The sequence below is a fragment of the Acomys russatus genome, chromosome 21 (genome assembly GCF_903995435.1).
Source record: "Acomys russatus chromosome 21, mAcoRus1.1, whole genome shotgun sequence".
Classification (NCBI taxonomy): domain Eukaryota; kingdom Metazoa; phylum Chordata; class Mammalia; order Rodentia; family Muridae; genus Acomys; species Acomys russatus.
Window position 1 is genome coordinate 41,779,845 of NC_067157.1, and position 25,892 is coordinate 41,805,736.

Genomic DNA, 25,892 nt, shown 5'->3' on the forward strand with positions numbered 1-25,892 from the left:
CAGTATGATTAGAATATGTGCTTTCAAGATTCTGGGATGAGCTGCTTCTTCTTTGGCTGTTATTTAAATTAAAAATGCCTTTATGGTCTCTAACCTAAGAGTTTCCATGCTGATGTTGACTTCATGCATCTTCCAAATGAAGGCAAAGAATTGGAAGTTGTTCATTGTTGGCCGTCTGATGACAAATTTACACTTTCATTTCATTTGGGCTTGAATGGTAAGTGATAAGCCTCCTATCAAGACTAAGACAATCCAGTATTTCAATTTCTATAGTGACACAATACTGCAGAAGCATGTCTAAGACAGCCTTATCACCTGCTCACATTGTTCTGATTACACATAAAGACATGAGTCATAAATTTTCACATAACGTGCAACAAAACTCTGATCTACTACACTTTAAGCCAAGTTTCCAAATAGCTAGGTAAGATATCAGTTTCAATACAAGATTAAAACTAAATAATCATTCATTTGTCAAAATCAAGAAAAAAACATTAATTCCCGTTAATGTACCAAGCATTATGACAAGGGCTATGATTGTGATATTTCCTCAGCCACAGACTCTATTGTTTAAAAAAAGATGTATTTGCTTTTATGTGTATGAATATTTTGCATACATATATATTTGTGTGTATGTACATGTATATACATGTGTGTCTGATGCCTGTAAATGACAGGAGAGGGCACTGGATCCCCTGAAACTTGAGTTACAGATAATTTTGAACTGCGAGAACCAAACCTAGTTCTTTGGCCAGAGCAACAAGTGCTTTTAACCACTGAGCCATCTCTCCAGCCTTTATTTTTCAAGTATTTTATTTTATATTTAATTCTCTGTGTGTGTGTGTGTATCTCTTTGTCTCTCTCACACACCTGTACACCCATACATGAATGCACATGGATATGTGTGCATGTGCACATATAGACAGAAGCAGAGACAGACAGAAAGAACTCATGTGAGTTCATATTCTTGCAGAAGCCAGAGAAGGAATCAGATACTCTGGGACTGGAGTTACAGGCAGTTGTGAGTTATGCACTGTGGTGCTGGGAATTGAGCTCAGGTCCTGAAAATCAGGGACTCCTAACTTCCGAGTCATCTTCCCCGCTACGCTCTACTTTAAATGAGCAATAAACCGTGTAAGGCAGCCAGGTGGTTTAGAGAGCAAGATTATTTTTATCATGTATATTTTACAATACATATATCATTTATTTTCAATATATCTTGTCAGTTATCACAATAGCCATGTGACTCATGTGGCAATATTGTCTTTCCTTTTTTTTTTTTTTTTTTTTTTTTGCAAGCCTCACTGTATCCAGCTTTATTAAAGATACTTTTCATAAACAATCGTGGTATTTCAGGCAGGACGTGGGCAGGCAATCATTAACAGTATACAAGAACTTCCAAACTCCCTTCTTGTATAGACTACCAAAATCAGAACGCCATGATAAAACCCAGTGAAATATCCATTCAATGCTTTGAAAAGGGGGGAGTAGCTTAGAGTGAGGGTTGGCATTTGACATTAAGGATGTTTCTTAACAACTTTTCACAGGCTGACCCTGACTTTCAGGAAATGAAATGAAAATGGCAGAATTATCAGCCTGAAGATTCACAGTCTTTTATGAAAGGAACAGCCGCTCTTCTCAGGACATTCAGTGACATCCCTGCAAAATTCAGCTTGCACAATAGACTGGAAAAACAGTTTTGAGGGTCAGATTCCAACAGGTCTCTGGTTTTAAGGGAATTAAATAGTGGTTGATGGTATGGGGGAGGAGGATACAAAAATGAATTTAGTTTTCCCACATCTCAAGGCGTTTTGTGCCATGGTGGCCACATATGTCAACATCAGAATGTCTCTTGGGAGCCAACAGGAGTCTTTTAAAATTATCAGGGAAAGAAATTTTCCACCATCAATCCAGCTTGGGAGACATTTTGTTAGTGACACATGTTTTTTTCCCCTCCAAACAATGAGATATTCTGTGTTAACATCATAGCTTAAAAAAGAAAGAAAGAAAGAAAGAAAAGGCCAAACAAAATTGTGCTTTTATAAAACTTGATTTAAAAATAGTATTTCAAGCCGTATAGTCACCAGAAGTACACACTTATCAAAAATGCACACACGTCACTTGGCATCTCCAACACCTTTGGCTTTCTATGCCTGGTCTGTTTTGGTGTCTCCATTTTCCGCGGGATTCTTCGCATCCTTACCAGCATCAGTTTTCCCCTTCTTCCCCTTGGGTACCTTCTCTCCCTTCTTTGCAGGGGTCTTCTTAGGCTTGGGATCTGGCATTGTTGGAGCAGGTTTGGCAGACAGCCTTGCAGATCTAATCTGCGGCTCTGTTCTTCACCTTGGCTTTATCTCCTTGAACATCCCCTTCAGCCTTTCTTTTGGGCAGGGTGGCTGGGGGCGGAGGTGGGGGTGGGGGGTGAGGTGGTATGGTGTGGTGTGGGGAGTGGGGGAGGGGGACGGGGGTAAATCAGACGTGGGGGTGGGGGAGTGGGGGAGTAGAGGGGTGGGGGATGGGGCGTAGAGATACAGTGGCGTGAGGGTTTCGCTCTTGCTGCTTCTTCACACTGCTCTTGTCTTTACTTTCAAGGTAAAAACAAAACAACAACAACAACAACAACAACAACAACAAAAAACAGGCCAAAATAAGCAAATAAATAACAGGCCATCAGCGCATTTGTAATCTGTCAAGCTTTCCCCATTTATAGTGTGGGGAGGAATCCCTTTACAGCCCTACTCCTTGCCCAGCCAACTTCAGCCCTTCCTCACCATGGCTGTGCAGCAAATAGGAGACATGAAGGCCGGGAACTGAGTGTGATTGTCCAGTCATGAAGCCTGGGTTTCAGGCTGGGGTGATTTCGTGGGAACAAAGTATCAGTTCATAGACGACTTTCACCTTTCTTGGGATAAAAATCCTGGGTGTCTGAAAATATATCTGAAGCAGAACACCATTTACAAATAAAAAAAATACTGCCACTAAGACCCTATCTTTGAAAATGTTTTCTCTGAGACAAGTGCCGTATCATTGATTTCTGAGCAATGGGTCTCAAGTTTATGAAAGAAACTTTGTGAAATCATAAATGATGTATATGTCCATGAGATGGTAGCAACATTCTGACAGAATCACTTAGAATCAAAAGACATAAATAAGTTAGTTCTTTGATGAATAAAACATGATTAAATCTGAAGGATGACCCTTAAGAGATCCAGGTTCCCCCTTTCCTCCTACTGGGTTGCCTTGTCCAGCCTTAGTATGAGAGGAGGTGACTAGTGTTACTGCACCGTGATATGCCGCCATGTTTGGTTGATATCCATGGGAGGTCTGCCCTTTTCCCAATGAGTAACAGGAGGAGGCGTAGTAGATGGGGTGAGGGAGCAGCGAGGTGTGTGGGGATGACTGGCAGGAGAGGAGGGAGGGCAAACTGCGGACAGGTTGTAATATACGAGAGAAGAATAAATTAAAAAGATTTTTAAAAGGATCCAGGTCTCGCTTCAATTATATAGATACTGAGGCATTCCGACAAAATATCCGCTCATATGGACACGTCTCAGTTCCAGATGGAATATCCCGCCATCTCAGTATTGCTGCATATTCATTCTGAAGTCTTTCTAGTAAAAATTTACACTTAAATACAGCTTAAAGCAAGTAAAGGAGGCAGACTGTCTATCTTAAGTGAGGTTTGTAGTGTATCTTGCTAGAAGTCTTAGTTTAAGTACCAAGTTGTGGCTGCTTCAAAGTTAAATCTCTCTATCCGCATTTTGCTTGATTTCGCTCTGTCTCTGAAGACCCAAATTATGTTATATCTTAGAACTGATATTTTTTTATTCCATTCTCCCCTAAATCCCGTGATTGCTCAAAGCTCTGGTTATTTTTAAAAGCTTTAGATTTTCTTTGCACTTATTTCTCATTCAGAGTTTGAACCGATATGATCAAATACATCTGCCTTAAGAAGTGGCATTCAAATCAGGATCTGAGTGAAAAGATTTGAAGGTTTTATTAACTAAGTTTCTGCCCATGGGAATATCTCAATGTATGAGGATAAAGGGACTATGGTACCTCTAAGCAGCTGGTGTGAGAAAGCTTTTCTAAGCCTGTGAGAAGAGGTTTTGATAAAGCCACCAGGGGGTGGGATCATGGCATTGGAGTCACAGGTAGAATTTAAGCCTAGGTTTCATGTAAAGAAAAGAGCAGCTGTGAAAAGTGAAGAATGAATGAAATACGGGTTACAGTGATTATTCTGAGGGACCGCCTGCATGCAACCTGCAAACTGTGGGGCACAATCCATTAGCAGCAGGTCACAAAGTCAACTGATGGAAGGTGACTTACCTCAAAAATTACTAGAGTAAGAAATATTTATATATAACCCCAAATGAAGGTTATATATGCACTCAGAATAGGTAAATGCATTTCTTGTCAAATATTACTGAAACAAATAGTGAAGATAAAAATTGGAAATCAAGGAGAGTTCTAATTTACTCTGTGGTAGTAAGTGGTATTGGGGGACATAAAAGTAAGCATTTATAACCTCTTTTCACTTCTCTTCATTTCAGTAAATTCTATTTTGATTACAAATAGTTCCAATAAAAAATGAAGATTATCACTTATATCTGCATACTAGCCCAAGGGGCATGTCCCACGAAAGCCTTCACTTACCAGGAAACTGGGACAGAGGGGAAGGCATCCTATTGGGACTCTAAATGAGAGACGCATGGGAGAATAGCAAAATAAAAGGATACAGAGGGTCCTAGAAATCTACAAGTAGAACAATATGATAGGCAGATTTGGGCCCAGGGGTCCCGCTCAAACTAAGGCACCAGCCAAGGACAATACAGGAGGTAAACTTTAAACCCCTTCCCAGATCTAGCCAATGGTCAGAATATTCTCCACAGTTGAGTGGAGAGTGGGATATGACTTTCTCACGTACTATGGTGCCTCACATTTGACCATGTCCCCTGGAGGGGGAGACCTGGTGGCACTCAGAGGAAGGACAGCAGGTAGCCAAGAAGAGACTTGATACCCTATGAGCATATACAGGGGGAGGAGGTTCCCCTCAGTCACAGTCATAGGGGAGGGGAGTAAGGGGAAAATGGGAGGGAGGGAAGAATGGGAGGATACAAGGGATGGGATAAACATTGAGATGTAACAAGAATAAATTAATAAAAAAAAGAAAGAAAAAAGAAAAAGAAAAAAAAAAGAAATTAAGAAGAGATTTTGTTCAATTCACTACGGTAATATGTGAAAAGTGACATGGTGCATTATGAAAAGGAACAAAACCAAACCCAATAAACCAAACATTCAATCAGAAAACAAACAAAAAAAAATGAAGATTATCCTTTTTGATTTGTATGTGTACAAAGAAATGCCCCTGTGGGTGTATGCTGGGGCATGTCACTGAAATATTATGAGCAGAGAAGGTTTCAAAAGGTATATATGCACAGAAGGCCATGGATACACAAAGCTTGTGTGTGCATTATGGGTAGGTCCATTGACCTAAGATCTATATTTGAATGTGTTAAAGCATTCCACATGTAGAAAAAATAATTAAAAATAATGAGCACAGTAATTAATTCATTTATTGTATTCTGGTTGAGCCTGGAAGTTGACAACAAGCAACAGACAACAGACAAGTTCTATGCTGTTGAATCACATCCCTAATCCAACCAGCACATTAAAATAATGGCATCTGTAGGCCAGAAACTAGTGAGATTTGAATAGCTACATTAAGACTAGAAAGACACAACAGAGTTACTTCATTAAATTATTCAATTTCATTTTGAATTAGCTCACCTGAAATATGATGCATACTTAGCTAAGTGTGTAACATCAGGTCCTGTGTGAAAAGTCATTTCAATTCTAAGAGACTTTTTCACAATGCTGAATTTTAATGTGCTATCAGAAAGACTATCAAGTTACCCTATCCCCCTCCCCCCCCCTTTTTTTAAATAAAAGCATTATTCTGGAAAGTCCTTAATGAGTGTGACTTCATATGTATATATCCCAATAATTTAGAGTATCAAAGTTAAAAATTATCACTTATTCTTATTTTTTACAATTCAAATTTATAGATCAATTTATTTTAGAAGTAATTCAGAAAATCTAAAACCTTCCATTCATTATCTTCATCAAAAGACACACGTTTCCTCGCCTTCTCTTCTATTCCTCTTCCCACATTCACTTATTGTGTTCTTATGTGCCAGTTGTTGAGAATGATGGTGAAAAGATGAATACTGTCCATATGCCCATATACTGTGGCCTTTCTTGAGAGAGAGAGAGAGACAGAGACAGAGAGAGACACAGAGAGAGAGAGACAGAGAGACAGAGACAGAGACAGAGAGACAAAGCAAGCAAGTAAGCATGTAGCTGGGTCGGTAGAGGTTTGGGCAGTATCTGGGAAGAGTTAGGAAAAAGGAAAGAATATGATAAAAATATATTGTATGAGATATTTTTAAATAAATAAAATCAGTTCTCTGTCCTGTCAATACTTTTGGAAGTTGCTTGCCTGCACTTCCTTCATATTAGATAGTTTTTCCTTCCGGGGTCTCTGATGGGGTTGAACACTATATAGCCACAGTTTTATTACAGGTTCAGTTAAAAGAATCAGTAGTATAGGATAGTGGAATAATCTCTTAAAAATTGTTAACTACAAACGGTCCTTATAAATGTTGACTTAATGGGTAATTCTTAGTTTGTTGTATATAGCTTATTTTATTAAATAGAAAGGGGGAGATGAAGGAGAGAAACCTGTTCTTTAGGATCCCAAGTGTGGGATCGAACGGTCTAGGAAGAGAACAGGTGATGTTAATTCACTAGAAGAGCAACCACCTCGTGCAGGAGCTTAATTGCTACCAGATGAAAAAGATCCTGTGAACAGACTCTGGGAGGAGATATGAGCCCAGAACTGGCGGCTGCACGGATTGGAGACTTGGGGTAGATTTGGCTGTTCTTCGCTGCCCTTCAAGACACTCCTAGAGAAAACCGCTTGAGGGAAGGCTTCAGAGCTCCGGCTCCTGCTGAGGCTCTGTGGTCTTGTTAGCCCTGGTTCCAGTGGAAGAAATCCTGTGGCTCCCGACCGGAGAATCATTCCTTGGGACTGATATCCTTAAGGTTTTGTTGTTGTGTCAATTAATCTTCATTTCCTACTGTTTTGGTTACTCAGGTTATAATTGACGTAGGCTCGGTCAATAAGTTGCTAATAAAATATTTTGGTTAAGAAAAAAAAAATTTCAAAATGAAAACCCTAATGATAAAAAGAAGTAGATATAGAAGGAAAACCTGACATGACAGGGGTATTAAAGAAAAAATACCTGAATTAGATAATATTTGGATAGTACCTGGCAGATTGAAGTTGGAATGAGTTGCTGTTGGCAGAATGAATTGCACGCAAATAGAGTTGTGATAAGATGAACATGGATGGTAGAGATGAAGGGCAAAACTCTCAAGAAATGATAAGGTGCTTTATCTGATCACAAAGCTGCTGAAGCCATGCAACAGCCTGGGTAATACTGTGAAAGCATCGAGAGAGGTGTTAGTGGCATTCAGACAAGTTCCATTTGAGAGTTTGTGATTTGTGGAAACGGTCCCAAATCACTTAACAGCCAGTGCAGACCCACACATTGATGACAAGACATGGAATATTTGGGTCCTCATGGACATACGGTCAGTGATACGACTGTGAAACCATTGTCTCTCTGTGAGCACAGCCGTAGATCATGTGTGAAGACGCGAACAAGACTGTGTTTCTGTAAGACTTTATTTACATACAATGAGATTCGAATTTAATCTCAGTTTCATGTACCATAAAATATCTTTCCTTATATTCTAGAAAAATCCATTCAAAAATGATTGCGTCATAAACCATGCAAAAACACAATATCACACCGATTCTCATGTGCTGAGGCTGCTCTGAGGAAGGACATGAAAGGGTAATCCGGGCGGTAATAATAATTTATAGAATTTAGATGGAAGAGCAACACATACTGGACTGTAGGCAAGATGTGAGCATGAGAAAGGCATTTATTTTCTCGTCTTGTGGACCATTCTTGTAGCTTAATATCTCTTGACTACTTGGCTAAGGTAATGTTGCCACCAGGAAGACAAAAATCTCCTCCAAGAAGCAGTATTTTTCTTAAGCAGTAGGTACCCTGCCCTTCTATCCACTCCCCTGCCTCTCTTACCTGACTAGCCTCTAAGGTAGAAGGCAGTAGCTGTTAAAAAAGAACACTCATCTTCAAAAAAAAGTTATATTTATGTCCTAGATTTTATCCTTGATCTTGACAAATCCCTTTTCCAGGGGGAGAAGATGCTCCTAAAAGAAGTCATGGTGTTTCCTGAACGGTAGGCTTGAAATTACAAGGTATGATAAGTTTATGACCAGCCATAGGTCTGTGGCTTGTAGGTTTCTTATCTACAAACTCTATGCCATCTCATTAAACTTCAGCCCATGGTCTTGAGACACCATGAACAGACCAATAGAAGGAGCTGTTTTCAGCCAAAATAAAGGCTTCAGAAACTCCATTTTTGAGGTTGTAAGGAAGATGACTAAGTTTTATAAATTACTATTACCAGCTGGATTGTATTTCCATGTCCTTCCTTAGAGCAGGATCAGCACACTGGAATCCATGGGATATTGTGTAGTTGTGTGGTCTATGACAGAATCATTTTTACTTTTTATGTTAATGTTTTCTATCTATCTATCTATCTATCTATCTATCTATCTATCTATCTATCTATCACAGCCAGATTGTAGCCCCCTCCCACCTTTCCTACCAGTCTCACCCTCCCTCTTGTCCCCCTGACTCCCTCCCCTTCTTTTCATAAAAGGGGACCCCACCAACAATCCACCCCAGCACATCAAGTTGAATCATGACTGAGTTCATCCTCATGCACTGAGACCAGGCAAGGTAGCTTTGTTAGGGGGAAGGGATTGAAAGCAGGCAATGGAGTCCATGTCATGGACATCACCTGCTCATCTTACTAGTGGACCCTCATGAAGATCAAACTGCCCACCAGTTACATGTGTGTAGAGGGTTCAGGTCCAATCCATGCATGTTTTTTTGGTTGGTGTTTCTATCTCTGTAAGCCCCCATGGGCCTAGGTCAATTGACTCTATTGGTTTTCTTTTGGCATTCCTTTCCCGCTTGGATTTTTCTATCCTTCCCCACAACACTTCCACAGGACTCCTGAGTTCTGCCTAATGCTTAGCTGTGAGTTTCTGCATCTGATTTGATGCTGGCGGGGGGGGGGGGGGCTCTGAGAGCATGGTTATGCTATGATCCTATCATAGCAGAGTTATCATTAATGGTGTCAAAGTAGACTCTCTCCCATGAGGAGTTAGACTTACATGAAGATATTTTATATTATTTGTGGCTATTGTGAAGAGTGTTGCTTCCCTAATATGTTTCTCAGCCCATTTGTCTTTTGTATACAGAAGGGCTACTGCTTTTTTTCTTAAAGTTAATTTTGTAACCAGCCACTTTTCTGAAGGTGTTTATCAGCTGTAGAAGCTCCATAGTCCAATTTTTGGAGTCACTAATGTATACTGTTATATTGTCCACAAATAGCGATACTTTGACTTCTTTTCCAAATTGTATCCCTTGATATCCTTTATTTGTCTTATTGTTCTAGATAGGACTTCAAGTACTATATTGAATAGATATGTAAAGCGTCGGCAGCCTTGTCCCTGATTTCAGTAGCATTGCTTTAAGTTTTCTGTTTGTTTAGTTTGATGCTGGCTATAGGCTTGCTGTATATTGCCTTTATTGTGTTTAGGTATGTGCCTTGAGTCCTTGATCTCTCTAAGACTTTTAAGATGAATGGGTGTTGGATTTTGTCAAATCCTTTTTTGGCATCTAGAGAGATGATTATGTGGCTTTTTTTTCTTTTACTTTGTTTATATGGTGGATTCCATTGATGGATTTCCATATAAGAACCACCCTTGCATGCCTGAGATGAAGTGTGCTAGATTATGGTGGATGATATTTTTGGTGTGTTCTTGGATTTGGTTTGCAAGCATTTTATTGACTATTTTTTGTGTCAATTTTTGTAAGGAAACTTTGTGTGAATCTCTCTTTTTTGGGGAGGGGTGGTCTTTCTGTGATTTAGTTATCAGGGTGACTGTGGACTCAGAGAATGAGTTTCGCAATGTTTTTTTCTGTTTCTATGTTGTGGGCTACTTCGAAGAGTATTGGTATTAGCTCTTCTTTGAAAGTCAGGGACAATTCTGCACTGAAACCATTTGACCCTGGGATTTTATGGTTGGGAGGCTTTTAATGACTGCTTCTATTTCCTTAGGGTTACAGGACTATGTAACTTATTTACCTGATCTTGATTCAACTTTGGTAAGTAGAGTTTATCAAGAAAATTCTAAATTCTATTTAATTTAGATTTTCTAATTATGTGGCGTACAGACCTTGGACATAAGACTAGTGATTCTTTGGATTTTCTCAGTGTCTGTTGTTATATCCCTGATTTTGTTGACATGGGTTTTGTCTTTCTGCCTTTTAGTTAGTTGGTTAAGGGATTGTCTATCTTGTTAATTTTCTCAAAGAGCCAGCCCTTAGTTTCATTGATTCTTTGTATTATTCTCTTTGTTTCTAGTTTATTAATTTCAGCCCTGAGTTTGATCATTTCCATCTATTTATTCCTTTTGGGTGTGTTTGCTTCTTTTTCCCCTACTGTTTTCAGATGTTGTTAAGTTGATAGTGTGAGATATCTCCAATTTATGAAGGCACTTAGTTCTATGAACTTTCCTCCTAGAACTGCTTTCATTGTGTTTCATCAGTTTTGATATATTGTACCTTCATTTTCACTGAATTTGAGGAAGTCTTTAATTTCTTTCTCTGTTTCTTCCCTGGCCCAGTGGTCATTGAGCAAAGAGTTGTTCAGTTTCCATGCGTGTGTAGGTCTTTTGTTATTTCTGTTGCTGTTGAAGTCCTGCTTTAATCCATGATAATCTGATAAAATAAAGAGGTCATTTCAATTTTCTTGTATAGATTGAGTCTTTCTCTGTGACCAACTACATGGCCAGTTTTGGAGAAGACTCTGTGAGGTGCTGAGAAGAAGGTATATTCTTTTGTGTTTAGGTGAAACTTTCTGTAGACATCTGTTTGGTCTATTGGATTCAGTATATATGTTAGTTTAATTATTTCTCCATTTATTTCCTGTCTCAATTATCTGTCCTTTAGTGAGAGTGGGATGTTGTAGTCTTCCCCTATTGACACGTGCAGATCAATGTGTGATTTAAGTTTCAGTAATTTTTTTTTTTTTTACAAATGTGGATACCATTGTATTTGGGGCATAGATATTCAGAATTAAGATGCCATCTTGGTGCATTTTTTTCCTTAATGAGAATAAAGTGTCCTTCCCCATCTCTTTTGATTAATTTTGGTTTGAAAGTCTATTTTATTAGATGTTAGAATATCTACTCCAGCTTTCTTCCTGGGTCTATTTGCTTTGGAAACCTTTTTTCCAGCCCTTTACTCTGAGGTAATGTCTATCTTTGTTGGTGATATGTTTTTCTTTTATGAGGCAGGATGATGGGCCCTGTTTATGTATCCATTCTGAGGGCCCATGTCTTTTTATTGTGGAATTGATCCACTGACATTGAGAGATATTATTGACCACTGATTGCAAGTTTCTGTTATTTTGATGTTGATGGGTGTAGTGTGTTTGTGTGTTTCTCTACTTTTTGTTTGGCTGCACTGGAGTTTTTTTTTTCCATTTTATTAATTTATTCATATTACATCTTGATTGTTAGCCCTTCCCCCTGTTTCCTCCCATTCTTCCCTCCCTCCCACTTTCCCCCTTCTCTCCTCCCCTATGTCTATGATTGAGGGAGACCTCCTCCCCCTATATATGCTCTTAGAATATCGAGTCTCTTCTTGGTAACTTGCTATCCTTCCTCTGAGTGCCGTCAGGCCTCCCCATCCAGGAGACGTGGTCAAAAAAGGGGCACCAGAGTTCATGTGAGAGTCAGATCTCACTCTCCACTCAGCAGTGGAGAATACCCTGTTCGTCAGCTAGGTCTTAGTAGAGGTTCGAAATTTAATGCCTATATTCTCCTTGGCTGGTGCCTTAGTTTGAGGAGGACCCTAGGACCCAGATCTGCCTGTCATAAAGTTCTTCTTGTAGGTTTCCAGGACCCTGTGGGTCCTACTATTTCTTTATTCTTTCATGTTACTCTCGCCTAAAGTCTCAATAGGATGTCCTCTCCTCTGACCCATTTTCTTGGTAAGTAAAGTTTTTCATGGTACGTATCCCTTGGACTACTGTTTTGACATAAGTGAGTATATACCGTTTGTCTCTTTTTGCTTCTGGGTGAATTCACTCATTATAATAATTTCTAGATCAATCCATTTGTCAACAAATTTCAGGAATTCCTTGTTTTTAATAGCTGAGTAGAATTCCATCGTGTAAATGTATCACAATTTCTTAGTCCATTCTTCTACTGAGGGACACTTAGGCTGTTTCCATGTTCTGGCTATTATGTATAAAGCAGCTATGAACATGGCTGAGCATATGTCCCTGTTGTGTGGTAGGGCATTTTCTGGGTATATTCCAAGGAGTGGGATAGCTGGGTCTTGAGGAAGCCCTATTCCCATTTTTCTGAGAAAGCGCCAGATAGCTTTCCAAAGTGGTTGTACTAGTTTGCATTCCCACCAGCAATGAAGGAGTGTTCCTCTCTCTCTACATCCTCGCCAACACGTGGTGTGATTTGAGTTTTTGATCTTAGCCATTCTGATAGGTGTAAGATGGAATCTGAGTTTCGTTTTGATTTGCATTTTTCTGAAGACCAACGAGGACGAGCATTTCTTCAAGTGTTTCTCGGCTATTTGATATTCCTCTGTTGAGAATTCTCTGTTAAGTTCCAAGCCCCAGTTAGCAATTGGGTTGTTTGGTTTTGTGGTGTTTAATTTCTTGAGTTCTTTATATATTTTGGATATTAAACCTTTGTCAGATGAAGGGTTGGTGAAGATCTTTTCCCATTCTGTAGGCTGTCGCTTAGTTCTACTGACAGTGTCTCCTGCCTTACAGAAGCTTCTCAGCCTCATGAGGTCTCATTTATTAATTGTTGACATTAAGGCCTTGGCTGTTGGTGTACTGTTCAGGAAGTTGTTTCTTATGCCTATGTGTCCCAGGCTCTTCCCCACTTTTTCCTCTAACTGAATTATTGTCTCTGGTTTTAAGTTGAGGTCTTTAATCCACTTGGACTTGAGTTTTGTGCATGGTGACAAATAAGGGTCTAATTGCATTTTTCTACATGTAGACATCCAGTTAGACCAGCACCATTTGTTGAAGATGCTATCATTTTTCCATTGAGTAGATTTGGCTTCTTTGTAAAAAAATCAAGTGAGCAAATGTGTGTGGATTCATCTCTGGGTCTTCAATTCAATTCCATTGATCCACTGGCCTATTGCTTTGCCAGTACCATGCTGTTTTAATTACTGTTGCTCTGTAGTACAGCTTGAGATCAAGTATGGAGATTCCTCTGGAGAATCTTTTATAGTATAGGATTGTTTTTGCTATTCTGGGTTTTTTATTTCTCCATATGAATTTGAGAATTGATCTTTCAATATCTTCAAAATATTTTGTGGGTATTTTGATAGGGGATTGAGTTGAATCTGTAAATTGCTTTTGGTAAGATGGCCATTTTTACTATGTTGGTTCTGTAGTGGAGTTATTTATTTCCTGTGTTTTCTTGGCTAATTACCCTCCTTTGCTTGGAGTTTTCCTTCTACTATCTTCTGTATGGTTGGGTTTGTGCATAGATATTCTTCAAATTTGGTTTTGTCATGGAATATTCTGTTTTCTTCAGCTATGTTGATTGAAAGCTTTTTTTCTGGGGATAGTAGTCAGGGATGACATCTGTGGTCTCTTAGGGTCTGCGAGACATCTGTCCAGACCCTTCTGGCTTTTAGAATCTCTGTTGAGAAGTCAGGTATGATTCTGACAGGTTTGCCTTTATATGTTACTTGGCTTTTTCCCCTTGCAGCTTTTAATATTGTTTTCTTTGTTCTGTACATTTAGTGTTTTGATTATTCTGTGGTAAAAGGAATTTCTTTTTTGGGTCTAATATATTTTGTATTCTGTAGGCCTCTTGTGTGTTTAAAGGCATCTCTTTCTTTAGGTTGGGAACATTTTCTTCTATGAATTTGTTGAAATTTTTCTGGGTCTTGGAGCTGGGAATCTTCTCTCTCTTCTATTCCTATTAATCCTATGTTTCATCTTTTCATAGTGTCCTTATTTTCTTGGATGTTTTGTGTCAAGACTTTTTTTTATATTTACTATTTTCTTTGATAGATCTATTTATTTCTTTGATTATATCTTCTACATTCTGAGATTTTTCCATCTCTTGTATTCTGTTGGTGATTCTTAGCTCTGTGGTTCCTATTTTCTTCCCTAAGTTTTCCACATCCAGAATTTCCTCACTTTGTGTTTTCTTTACACTTCCACATCTTGAGCTATTTTATTCATTTCCTTCACCTGTTTGTTTGTATTTTCCTGCATTTCTTTAAGCGATTTATTCATTTCCTCTTTAAAGGCCTCTGTTTGATTGTATTTTTCTGTGTTTCTTTTTTTGTATTTTTTTTTATTTTAATCATTCACTTTATTTTTTCCTTTTTTAAATTAATTTATTCTTGTTACATCTCAATGGTTTATCCCATCCCTTGTATCCTCCCATTCTTCCCTCCCCCCCATTTTCCCCCTACTCCCCTCCCCTATGACTGTGCCTGAGGGGGACTTCCTCCCCCTTTATATGCTCCTAGGGTCTAGCTAATGGACAGGACATTCTCCACAGTTAAGTGGAGAGTGGAGTATGACTTTCACATGTACTATGGTGCCTCAAATTTGACTATGTTCCCTGGAAGGGGAAAGGGGAGACCTGGTGGCACTCAGAGGAAGGATAGCAGGTTTCCTGTGTTTCTTTAAATGGTTTATTCATTCTCTCTTTAAGACCTCTATCATCTCCGTAATCATAGCTTTAAGGTCATTTTTTTATGTTTCATCTGTGTTAGGGTTTGCAGGGCTGCTTGCAGTGGGATAAAACTGGGTTCCGGTGATGCCATATTGCTTGGGCTTTTGTTGATTGTGTTCTTATGTGGGCCTTTAGCCATCTGGCTGTCTCTGGCATTTCCTGTGTGTTCCTTGTGCCTGCTGGATTTCTAGAGGGTATGGAAAGAGTTTTGAGTAGGAGGCTGGATGTTTCTGTCACAGCCCTTCTTGGGATGGTGGCTATTGTTTTGGACTGAACGCTGACTCTCAGGAAATAGCCAACAGTTCTCCTCAGGTGACTATTTCCCAGTTGGACCTACAGTCAGGGAATTGGAGTGGGCGCGTCTAGCCTGTATGGTCTTGAGGACTGGCAGATCTCCTTAGGAACCTGGGAGCCCTCCTCTCACAGGGGAAGCTCACAGAGTCAGCCACCCCACCCCTCACTTGTTGCTCTGAAGTCACTGAGCTCCAGTTTAGATACCATGTGCTGGGCACTGCCATCTTGGAGCAAGGTCTTATGTGCTCCTGAGGTCTATGCAGATGCTGTGCATGCTGGGTGCCTGATATGATTATTTGTAAATGGATACGATTATAAAAAAATACAAGGGAGGGTGTTTCATTTATTTTACAAATATTTTATTAATTTATTCATATTATATCTCAATTGCTATCCCATCCCTTGTATCCTCCCATTCCTCCCTCCCTCCCCCTTTCCTACTACTCCCCTCCCATATGTCTGTGACTGAGGGGTCCTCCTCCTTTGTATATGCTCATAGGGTATCAAGTCTCTTCTTGGTAGCCTGCTATCCTTCCTCTGAGTGCCACCAGGCTTCCCCATCCAGGGGACGTGGTCAAATATGGGGCACCAGAGTTCGCATGAAAGTCAGACCCTGCTCTCCACTCAATGGTGGAGAATGTCCTGTCATCGGCTAGATCTGGGTAGGGGTTTGAAGTTTCCTGCTTATATTATCCTTGGCTGGTGCCATAGTTTGAGCAGGACCCCGATCCGTGTGTCATAATGTTCTTCTTGTAGGTTCTAGGACCCTCGGGATCCTTCTATTTCCCCATTCTGCCATGCTTCTCTCACCTAAAGAAGGAAGGGTGTTTTATGGTACATGAAACTGAGACCAAAGTGCTCTCATTGTCTTAGAATGATTCTCTTTAGCTTCATAGAAACCCTTTTCTGACAGGTTTTATTTACCACTTACAAACACCATACTGAAGTCTCTCCTTTGCTTCTAGTCTTACATTTGCAATCTTTGAGTATGTTATACATATTCTCATATCTTTCTAATGTACTATACCAATGGCCACCCATATTTAATATAAAAGTTTTTTTTTACATTTTCCACATGATGAGGATAACAATTACCATTCTGGTGTAGTTTTAGCATTGATTTTGAGGGATGAACCGAAAGGATAGCTTCCTAACATAATGGGATATCTAGTTTTAAGGTCGGTAATGAAAAAAACCAGTATCTTCATTGTTTATGAATAATTTTGTCTTACAAAAATCCAGCTGTGTTTCCATAGAAACCTCATTGGCCCAGATATGATGTCATCACCCAACAAAAGCTAGAATTCAACCACTCTATTACAAATTGTTAATACAAGTAAACATTGACTCATCTAATGACAGGGTACAGATATCATTTTCCCAAGTGCTTTACTATAAAGAGGTTTTTTTGTAAGTCTATTAAGTATGATTGGCCTATAATTAAATACCAGAGAGAGGTGAGGCATTGGCTGAAATGGCAAAATTAACTCTTTAAAAATATAGCAAAAAAACTTCTGAAAATATAACTTAGTAAAAATTACCTTAATGATATTTGAAAATCTAAGCACAATACTCACTAAATAAACCCCATGTATCCCATTTTAGTAACAGAGGGGGTTTTGTGTCCATAATGTTTAAAAGGTAGAATTTAGAAGACATGGTATGAAGCAACTTTTCATTTTTGTCTCCAACACTCTCTATCTAAGCTTATAGTAAAAGGCATTACATTAGTTTTCTTTTATCTTTAAATGACATTCAGTTCTCATGACATAGATAATAAAGTAGTCATTCTTTCACTTTTCTCCACCAAAGACTCTTTTTTGACAATCTGGTTTAGAGTATTAGCAGATTGCTTTGGGCTTTGATACAGCTTAAAGCTTCTGTGTTTTCTTGCGAGGCACCTGATGAAGACAGGAGGGGGCAGTTGTTGTGTGGAGCAGCACCTTGATGGTGTTTTCTGTAGACAGCACTGTCTTCTCAAACTCTGGCTCTTGCTTGCAGTGGGCATAGGGAGGGAAAACAGTCAGGAGAATAGCTCAGGTCTCACCTGCCTGACACTGGTTAGTCCTAGTTCTCTGGAATGCCACCAGGGCTCAACACTGGTTTTGTTCTTGCTATCTTTTTGTGGTCTCAAGTGATAGTCTTTATCCTCCAGAGCTTCTCCAGCTAATTGCTTGTCTCTGCATCACCCAGCACATCTGGATATACTTCTAATTTCTTTCTACTAACATCTTCACATACTAGGAAGACTTAAGTAAATCCAAGTGTTGGGTCTATAAAGATGGATCCACAGTTAAGAACACTTGCTGCTCCAGCAGAGGAGCAGAGGCCCATCCCCAGCATTCATCCAGACAGCTCCCAACTGTCTGTAACTCTGGCTTCAATGTCTCTAATGCTTTCTTTTTACCTCCATAGGTACCCTCACACTCAAATGTATCATCACACACAGAGGAAAACACACACACACACACACACACACAGACACACAGACAGACAACACACAGAGAGACAAATACACAGACAGACAACATAGACACACAGACAACACACACACACACACACACACACACACACACACACAGTGTAAATAAGAAGAGAAGAAAGTCCCAGCCTTGTTTTGCATCTTCATGCCCACATGTAGTGCACAGAAGCCCTGGTCCCTTTGAGTCATGATGAGTAGGAGTGCAGCCCTCTTGTTGTCCTCCTTCACTCTCAGCTGCAGCTTTGTACATGTTGATGCCTCAGACCCTGTGCCCAATGGACCCAGAGACAGACAACAAGCTTCCCTATAGCTCTCTGAAGCCCACTTACTAGTTTAAGAGAACAATCTGGAAGAGAATGGAGGTCTGAAGTGTAATAGTATTCAGGGACCTGTTCCCTTTGTTGCTCAGCCTTCTATTTCCCACTCACTTCTACCATATCCAACTTCTGATGAGAGAGAGAGAGAGAGAGGAGGGGGAGCAGAAGAGAGAGACAGACAGAGAGAAACAAGGAGAGAAAGAGAGAGAGAGTCAGGGACACACACATACACACACACACACAGAGAGAGAGAGAGAGAGAGAGAGAGAGAGAGAGAGAGAGAGAGAGAGAGAGAGAGAGAGAGAGGAGGGGGAGCAGAAGAGAGAGACAGACAGAGAGAAACAAGGAGAGAGAGAGTCAGGGACACACACATACACACACACACACACAGAGACAGACAGAGACAGAGAGAGAAAGAGACAGAGACAGAGAGAGACAGACAGAGACACACACACACAGAGAGAGACAGAGACACACAGACACAGAGAGAGAGACACACAGGGGAGAAAACTAATTTTAACAACTCTTTTAAAAAAAATGCCTTACATGGTATGTCTTATTTTAGCATTCTTTAGTATTTATAATTATTTTTTGAGATGGCAATAGAAATAACCTACCATATTAAAATCCATGTATAGTAGTCATTAATATCCACCTTATTAAAAAACAAATTGTATTCTAATAATAAGTTAACCCTCTTATTTAATAGAAAAATGAAAACTGTGTAATAGAAAAGGCCTATATTTGAATTTTGTATTTTTAGATGATATATTAGAGTATTAGATTCTCATCAAAATATAAAGTTACTTGCACATAGCAAAGCAAATGGATACCATGAACTCCACCCTACACATAGCCCCACACCCTGGAGTATATAGGCAGCAAAAATTGGAATCAGTGGATTATAAAAAAAAAAAAAAAAAAAAAAAAAAAAAAGGATGTATAAGGCTTGGTTGAGATAGGAGGCATTGTATGTGCTTTTAAAATATTGTATCTAGATGTGGATGAATGACAATTTTAAGGTATATAATGTATCAATCAACATAAACGAGAAGTGTCAGATATGAGTAAACAGCTGAATTTGCTTCTTTTGTCTGGATGACTTAAGAAGGTATCTGGCTTGCATCTTGTACGGTGTGCCCTTCATTTTTATTTGCTTCCACATGTCTTGTGGTAACCCTGACTAAATATTCTTGTAATCTCAGCACTCAGGAGGCTGAGGCAGGTGATGAAGGGCAGCCTGGACTGCACAGTAAGATGCCCTCTCTAAAACACAGTGGCAACAATAACTGCGCTTTGAAGGAAGACTCTGTAGTTATGATGCTCTCCGGGGTCTCAAGTCCATTAAGGGCGAGTTCTGATTTATTTCAGCCAATTAGTGAAATGGTATCCTATCTGCTTGCTTGACTCTGGGATAAGGACATAAGGCAAAACTTGGACCGATGAGGTGAAAGGATATATTTCCCGGTGACTTTGGAGCAAACTTTGCTTCCTATCTTTGAAGAGAACAATTCTGAAGGGCTCTCTCTTTTTGTGATGAGCATAAGTGTGGACATTTTTAGGCAAGTGTACAGAAACCAAAAAAGCCAGTTTAAAATTATAACCACACTGTAAGAAACAGAAAGGAGACAAAAAGAAACAAGAATCATGGTGGTCTCTTTGGGGTGCTGCAGGGAACAGTCGGCATGTCCTTTGGGATCTGCAGTTTTCTGAGCAGCAGATATCTGTTCTGTAGGAAGGGCTTAGGGCATTCTTATTGCTGTTGTTGCCGGCAAAGAAAAGCATCTGGAATGATTCAGAACATTATGTGTGTGTTGCTAGCTATCTGACTACTGCGAATATAATTGGGTGTTCATTATAACCACCGTGGGACCTGGCCTATCTTAATGAAGGAGGGTACTGTGTTTGTATTCTTGTCAATTATTTTCTATACAGTTGATCTCTAGGTGACGAGCAATTACTGCCCTTGCTGTTTTACTTTCACAGCCATGATTTAAAGTTCTCTGGTGGATGAGCTTGTGACATGGTCACCCATGATTCAAAGATAACTTTGCTGCTTGTCTCTGGCCAGATGGCCGGGCTCCTCTGCCTGCTTACCCTTGGCCTCTGCCACAGCATCTTATATAGGCTCTTTTCACTTCAAGATTGTACCATCAAATCGTGACACGAACCCTGAGAAAAAAGAAAGCTCAGGCACTGAAAGAACGTATTCTGACACCATATACAAATAGCCCTCCAGAAGCTTTCAGGAGAAGGGGTAAGTCACCTTAGTGCCGTATTGATTTTGTCCCTACGTTAATAGAATATTAGATGAGATACACCCCAATACCAGTCATTTACATGAACTATCTTTTTAATATTTTCTTCTTCATATAAAAATAATAAAAAATTCAGTATGTAAAAATGAAAGGATTTTTATAAGGTTAGCAATCTCTTTGATGATCCTTCCTTTGAGGGAGATGTGTTAGTGTTTGTTGTTCACAGAGTGGAGTCTAAGGCAAATATTCTGATGGCTTATAGGGGAGCTACTCCAAATAACTGAAGTGAGGAAACAAGAAAAGTAATACAGAGAAAGAGAGAAGTCAATAAAGTAAAATTCCTATAAACTCCTGGAGCTGTGTTAGCTAGCACTGTTAGAAGGACCACGCAGAGCAGCCTAGCACCTGCCTCACATTGCTCATTATAAAGCAGCCCTCATGAATTACAGCTTTTCCATATGGTGGAGACGCCCTGCCAGGGAGACAGTCACTAAGCAGTACCCCTAAGCATCCCCTAAAGTGTCCTCAGTTATTTTGTGTTCTTTATTTCGGGGACAAAGGCTGCTGTTAGGGTAAATATAATTAATTATTATACTGATATCACTTTCAGCTAACATGGCCCTTCTCTAATTCGGCAAGGATCGCTTTGAAAGCCTCACAAAAAGATTGTGTTGAAATGTTTCGTATGCTTGGCAAACAAACAGAAACTCTAACCTTCCTACACAACACGGGTGGCTCTTCTGTTTTATACCAAGCAGAACAGAACATAGATAGGAATAAAACTTTGGCAGAAATATTATTCAACATGGATTGAATGAATGGACCTTCTCAAATCTGTAGGATGGATAATAACTACTTGCAGAGGATCAAAACAAGAACAATGCATTCTCTGATAGAAAGAAAATTGAAATAGGTTCCATAGTATTGTTGGCATGGCATTCCTTTAGTAAATACATGAGGACATATGTTCCTGTATATAGAAGAAGCGTATCAGTATTGCACTCTATAGAAAGCCACACGGAAACTGAAGCTTCCCAGCACCGTTGATAGGAAAAACTCACACTGACACTTTGTTATCATATCTACCATTTATAGTTTACACAAGCTCATGGCTTACAGTCTATGAGTTTTGATTACTCTGGGTCACCAGGATGACTCAGTAGGCACAGATACTTGCCTTCAAAAGTGAGGACCTCGACCAGATCACAGGGTTCCACATGACGGAAGGTGAGAAAAGGCTCCTGCAAGCTGTTCTCTGACTTCCAACCTCATGCTGTGGCAGCATTTTTTAAAAAGTAAAATATATAATGGCACAAACCTATCAGTATAGTATTTCATGTGTGTGTGTGTGTGTGTGTGTGTGTGTGTGCGTGTGTGTGTGTGTGTGTGTTTGTATGTGTGTTTGTGTGGTGTGTATATGATGTCTTTGTGTGTGTGGTGTGTTTGTATGTGTGTTTGTGTGTATGGTGTGTTTGTATGTGTGTTTGTGTGGTGTGTGTATTATGTGTTTGTGTGTGTGTGGTGTGTTTGTGTGTGTGTGTCTGTGATGTGTTTGTGTGTATGGTGTGTTTGTATGTGTGTTTGTGTGGTGTGTGTATTATGTGTTTGTGTGTGTGTGGTGTGTTTGTGTGTGTGTGTCTGTGATGTGTTTGTGTGTATGGTGTATTTGGGTGGTGTGTGCGTTTGTGTATGTGTGGTGTGTTTGTGTATGGTGTGCATGTGATGTGTTTGTGTGTATGTGTGTTATTTGTGTTCGTATGGTATGTGTGCATTTCGCTAGAGATCAAATGATGAGCTGCACCCACAATCCATTTTTAATTTTCACATCTACATACAGGAACTATGACATCTTAGCAGAGTTGTTGGAGATCTAATTAGCACTATGGACAAATCTATGAATTTTTAATATGCTATTAACCTATAGTGCTTCACTGTAGTCAATTTCAGTTAGATAATGTCTGAAAGAAAGAAGATATAGCAGAAGAAATAACTGAAGTACAGCATCTAGGGACAACATCTTATTAAGAAGTTACTTTATAATGAAGTTATAAATTGTCATTTAGTTTGGTGGCAATGAATACATACGTTTACAAGGCAATTCATTCAGCTGCACAAGGCATTTGTAAAATCTCAGACTCTAGAGATCTGTACTTCTTAATTAGAAAGGTTGTTTCTTTCTTTCTTTCTTTCTTTTTCTGTAGAATGAGGCTGAGAATTGAGGCATTTATCATGAACGCTTTCTCTGATATTTTTCTCTCCTGTAGTCAACCATACAAATTTTTAGGTCTTTAAATATTTGCAAATACATGGCAAGAGTTGGTTGAAACCCAAAACTAATATCTGGTTTTGCTTGCCTCACATATATAGTCTCTATTTTGGCTGCAGTAGATTGGTAATCGATCAGGGACTTGCTTGTTTCTCAAAACTTCAACAATGTAATGACAGTCTGCTCAGAGGGAAATGGAGTTAGAACTCAATCACAGGGTTACCGCACCAAAGCCTCTCTTGATATGTCTGACACTAAACAAATGGTCTTGACCTTTGTGACTTCTCCAGCTAATCAGTTCATCATTTATAGACACATCTGGGCTGTGTTGTGTATCAGTCTCATACTCTACACACTCTATTGTGGCGCGTTCAGTGTCTTCAGCTCTAACAGCTGTGTGTTTGCACACCGCCCCCCACACACTCATGTGCACATATGCAAGCACACATGAATGCACATACACATGGAGGTTATAAAGAACTGAATTTCACCTGGAACAGTTCAGGCTAAGTGATGTTTTGTGTTATCTACCAGATTTCAAGTTTAACACCCTGGAGCTAGAGTTAAAGGTGGTTTTCAGCCACCCGAGATGGGTGCTGGGAACTGAACTCAGGTCATCTGGAAAAACAGTTCAAGTTCTTAACTCCTGAGCAGAGTTACAGCTATCTATTTTAATTTCTGTCTGCCAACCCAGAAAATGGATGAACTGTTTAGAAATTGGAAAAACAGTAAGTTTTTATATAGGGAAGTATATAATTATTGTATATGTAACTATTGTTATAAGCTTATCCATGTTAAAATATATTTTAGTAAAAGTACTTTATTTTAAAAGTTGTTTTTAATTTTGATTTTAGGAAGTTTAAATTCCTATGACAATACTGTATAGTGATGAAGTTATATATATTTTTGTATATTTATATGAGATTGGGGATTGAACTCTAGGCTTCATGTATTCTACTACTTTGATAAATCATCAGTCTAAATGCATAACTTTTTTTAGAAAATCAATTATTTCACATACAAAATACAGTGTAATAATTCTCATTGACAACAATCTCTCACAGTATCATAGCCTTTAATTATTGAATTTCAAATGTTATAATTGAATTTAGTGTAATTTAAGCGGCAGATATTTCTTGTGGGTACTTTGTATTATGTGCATCTCAGAAAAGATTTTACTCTCTTGGTAGGATTTGCAGACACACAGTGCTATTTCCTCTCCTGACAGTTAAGCCTGCCCTGGCACAGAGCTCTCCTGTCTGAAGCTAGTGCCTTTGTTCAATGACACTCCTTTTTTAAACACAGAGAGAAATGTTGCAAAGAATTGTTATCAGGTAAGTGTAGAGGCAGAGTCTTAAATGGACCTTCATTTGTCCAGTACATTTTTGAGCTTGCTTCTAAAGTCTTTTGTTAATATCTTAGCAGCATAATAATTTTCAAGAAAATTCCTTTCAGCGAAACACAGTAGGTCAGATTCTATTGGTGGCCTTCAAAAGTCAGTCTGATATGCTGTTAAGGACTATATGTGAACTTTGACATCTTAAAACTGCAGCTTGGAAGTATATGGCATATACATATAAAGTCCCTGGAAAATGAAGGTATGCACACAGCTTAGCACCATTGGGCATCACTGTCTGTTCATAAGATTGAAAGTATACTTTCATGTGGGTTCTATATTAGTTCAGTGGCTTCTGAGACTCAGATATCCAGGCATTCAAAGACATTCTATGTTGGCTAAAGAGACAGAGTGGAGCAGGCAGGAGAGGATAAAGAACTGAATTTCCCTTGGAACATTTCAGAGTAAGCAAGATCCTATGTGGTTTTTACCCACTATATTCCTAAATTTGGCTTTGAACAAACAAAGGAATGTGTGTGTGTGTGTGTGTGTGTGTGTGTGTGTGTGTGTGTGTGTGTGTGTGTGTATGAGCATGTGGAGATCAGATATCAATGTCAGTTGTCTTTCTCTGTATCTTTCCACCTTATCATTTTGAGACATAGTCTCTCTCTCAACCTGGAACTCAGGAATTTGGCGAGACTGACTGACCAGCAGGCTCCAGGGTTCTCTGTGTCCCCATCCTCCCAGCACTGGGCTTACAGGTGGAAACTGCTGCATCTTACTTTTGTGTGGGTGCTGGGTCTCTGCATGAGCTCTATGCTTGCACAGCAAACTTTCTATTGACCGAGTCATATCACCAGCACACCCTCCCACAACAGCATGACGTTCCCTGGCATTTCATCAGGTCTAGTGTTACAGAGGCTGAAAAGTGTTTGCACCTTGTACTTAACAATTTACATAAATTATTCCCTTCTAAGCACATAAAATAAAATAAAATTTTAATAGTGTGCTATGGCAACTCACAGACTGGGGGAAAGTATTTTGAAAAGACACATTTGGTAAAGAGCTGTTATACCAAAAAAGCAAGAAGGGATTTAATATCTAACAGTAGGAAAGCAACCTGAATAAAATATGGCCTGAACATCTTGACCAAGACCAACTCCTTAGATGACAAACAAGTGTATAAATGTTTTGTATCATATGTCACTAGGAAAAGGAAAATTAAAACGAAGATGAGACTCACTCCCCTTCTTATAGAGTGTAAAGATGCCTGGTGAGACACTGACTGGAAGGGCTGTGAGGGTGCTGGGCGCAGCAGCCAGACTCAGGTGTTGCTGTGGGGTGAAAACAGCCCCTGTGAGACTAAACACGTTTTGCCACTAAATCCTTGGTATTTATCCAGAGGAGACTAAGACAGAGCCATACAAAACCTGCACATGGTTGTTTAGAGTAGTTTCACTTACAATTAAAAATATCTGAATGCAAGGCAGGATGTCCTTCACATGTGAATCAATAATAAACTATGTATTTCCAAACAAGAGACTATTATTCATTATAAAATGATTAAATGAATAAAACAAATGATCTATCCAGACATGAAGAGGCATGGAGGAAACTTGTACATACTGACGAGTTCCTACTGTGTGTCATTCTGGAGATGCCAGAGCTAAAGAGAAAGGGAGAATGTTAGTGTGTACCAAGGAGTAGAATCAGACAGGGACAAATAGGCAAAACACAAAAGGTTCTTACAACTCCCTTTCCAGAAGGGAGTAGACTAGTGCCATCACATTATGAAGCCATGAATAGAAAATCAGTTGAAGAAGCCAGAGCTCTCACGACTCTCCGAACACTGGAAACCAAGCCTTCAACACATGAGCTCCCGAGGGATATTTCCTATACCAAATGTAAGGATAATTAGTAATCTTCATTCTGGTAATGTCACATGCTTCTCTCAACCTGATT

At 39.3% G+C, this 25,892-nt stretch overlaps 1 protein-coding gene and 1 pseudogene across 1 annotated transcript in view; one reads left to right on the top strand and one right to left on the bottom strand.

The window, feature by feature from the left end:
• Positions 1–25,892, top strand: part of Grm1 (glutamate metabotropic receptor 1) — a 384,350-nt gene that overhangs the window by 193,134 nt on the left and 165,324 nt on the right. The window lies entirely within an intron of this gene.
• Positions 2,118–3,300, bottom strand: LOC127204906 (non-histone chromosomal protein HMG-17-like; annotated as a pseudogene).